General features: G+C 45.5%; 1 long non-coding RNA gene across 1 annotated transcript; it reads right to left on the bottom strand.

Annotated features, from left to right (window-relative positions):
• Positions 1–1,181: 1,181 nt before the first annotated feature.
• LOC116223486 lies at positions 1,182–2,682 on the bottom strand. The gene is made up of 3 exons (XR_006152794.1): positions 2,362–2,682; positions 1,636–2,217; positions 1,182–1,513 (listed from the first exon to the last, which is right to left on the bottom strand). It is a non-coding gene; the product is annotated as an uncharacterized LOC116223486 (long non-coding RNA).

The raw sequence follows: 2,682 nt of genomic DNA, 5'->3' as shown, positions 1-2,682 counted from the left end.
CTCCTCTGGAGAGGTGGTGGCAGGAGAGAATCCCTATGTCCAAGGTAGGTGCATTTCATTCTATGAGTTTCCTTCATAATTAGTCATTTGGTTAACCATCGTCACATTTTGCAGTAGTAGAAGGTTCACTCACACTCCTGCAGCCACCTACCAATGTGTTGGGAGAGGAGCCCACTGCTGATGTAAGTTGATATTGCTGCATCATTGTGTAATGATTCTAAACATGTTCATTGTGTGTGTCTTTTAAAACCCAAGGCAATTTTCCACAGTTCCTAATCATTCCTAATTCACTAACAGGAGGTCGGTCTAGACGATGAGGACACACTTTCCGCCTTCTCAAGCGATTTGGTAAATGCAAGTTGTGTTAACTAATACTCCTATCCCACTCACTCCTGGCACTCACTACATCAATGCATTCCTTTAGGCAAATCCTGCTGGACCACGGCCTGATCCGCCGGAGCCTGGCCCCTCTCGCTCTTCGGGAACTGGGGATGGGGACGTGAGTTCTCATTAAATACCCTCACATTGTGAGTATAGTTGGCATCTGACCACCACACTGAACAAAGTTATGAATGGTTTTCTTGTCTTTTTTTCCAGACTGACAATGAAGATGTGCGTACGCTTTATAAGCGCTACTTGCGTGCGAAAATTCATAACCTCCACTTGAGCTCAGCGAAGCTTGATGTGGAGATTAAATTGCTTAAACAGCAGCTGAATGTAAGTCTAACCCTGTAAAGCAAAGCTTTGGCTAAAGTATTTGTGAGCTTTGCCATGAATTGTAACTAAACTGAAATTCTTATTTCTTGTGCACCTTCATTTACAGGATAACCAATAAAGGGAACAAAAATAAAGGCTTTATTGTACAACATGGATCTCTTACATTATTCTTCAGCATGTTCCTCTATTCAGAATCAGAATTATTTGTATTGCCAAGTACACTCTCATATACAGGACATTGACTTGGTGATTTCAGAGCATGGGACAGACAGAATATTGATAAATAGAATAAAAATAAGGGTCATAGTCAAACATACAAATAATCAAAACAGTATTACAGTATGAGCATACTGTGCAAGAGAAAGTGTTAACAAAATAGCAATAAATGATGTGCACTTGCTATGATGTGTTGAATAAATAAGGATGCAAACTAAAGTGCAAACTGCAGTGCATTGTGCGCGGGGGTCCCGGAGTCAGTGTGGTGCAGGGGGCTTGTTTGTGAGCCCCACTGCCGTGGGGAAGAAACTGGTCAGGTGGCGCCAGGTTTTGGTTTTAATGGACCGGACCCTTTTGCTGGATGGGAAGAGGTGGTGGCCAGGATGGGAAGGGTCAGCAATGATCCTGCCTGCTCTCTTGCTGGTCCTGGAGTGAAACGGGTCAGGGTGGCACGGCAGGTCGCAGCCGATGGCCTTCTCGGCTGACCAAATGATCTGCTGCAGTCTGCCTTGGTCCTTGGCAGTGGAGGCAGCAAACCAGACGGTCATTGATTGATGATTTGGGATGGACTCGATGATGGCTGAGGATGGACTATTAATGGGTAACTTAAAAGCAGAGAGGGTGGCAAACCATATACCCATTAACCATATAAATGAAACATGCAAACATAAAGAGAAAAACATGAAATGAGTCCAACATTACCCAAAGTCATCTGGACACCTATCTGAAATGATGATGGGCAATTATGTCCCTTGCAGCCGGTCCGGACCGCTCATCAGGCTGGACAGGTTCCAGATCGTCCTCAGGATAGGCCACGATCACTGGGACCCTCTCCCTCCTGAGTGTGGCCACATTGTGGAGCACTGCACAGGCCACCGTTATCGCACAGGCCCTGTCCGGTGCCACCCTCAGCCCCCGCAGACAATTAAATCTGGCCTTTAGTAGGCCAAAGGTCATTTCTATTCGTGCCCTCGTTCGAGCGAGAGCACCGTTGAACCTCACTTCAGGGCCTGGGGCTGGCTCGGGATAGGGGGTCATGAACCAGGGCCTGCAGGCGTAACCCCTGTCTCCCATTAGGAGCCCATCATAGTTACCTAGTATATGATATGAACAATGTTGGATCACCTCTACATAAAATAATCAATTTCTGAATGACATGAGATTTGCTATACCTTGCTCGAAGCTGTGGCACAGTGTAGACTCTCTGAATATCCGGGAGTCGTGGACAGAGCCCGGCCACTTGGCCTCAACATTGGTTATGAGGCAGGTGGAGTCACAGATCATCTAAGATGAATTGCAGTCAAATCATGGGTATTGTACAGTACATGGGTAGCCTACAGCAGGCAATTGCAAGGTCCATGTCTATTGTCAAAGACAAATGATTGTTTTTATAGGAATGTAATTTGAGGGAAATGATGTCATAAGTACCTGCACATTAAGGCTGTGAAAGCCCTTTCTATTGACAAAATCGGCCTCGTTTGGCCCAGAGGGCCTTTTCAAGCGGATATGGGTGCAGTCCACTGCCCCAATGACATTAGGAAACTCTGCATAATGATAAGCTCCGTAATGAATAGTGATAGGAATGCATTTTCATGAAATGGTAAAATACTGAATTACTGAATTACCTGCAATTGCATAAAATCCCTCTTTGATCTCATCGACTGGGACATGGCCAGGGAACATGATGAATTTATTCATCAGTTGGTTTAGCGCCAGGTACACTTTCCTTACAGCAACGCATGCTGCGGC

Source organism: Clupea harengus, chromosome 14 (assembly GCF_900700415.2).
Source record: "Clupea harengus chromosome 14, Ch_v2.0.2, whole genome shotgun sequence".
In the NCBI taxonomy this organism is placed as follows: Eukaryota; Metazoa; Chordata; class Actinopteri; order Clupeiformes; family Clupeidae; genus Clupea; species Clupea harengus.
This window is presented reverse-complemented; position numbering and strand designations above follow the sequence as displayed.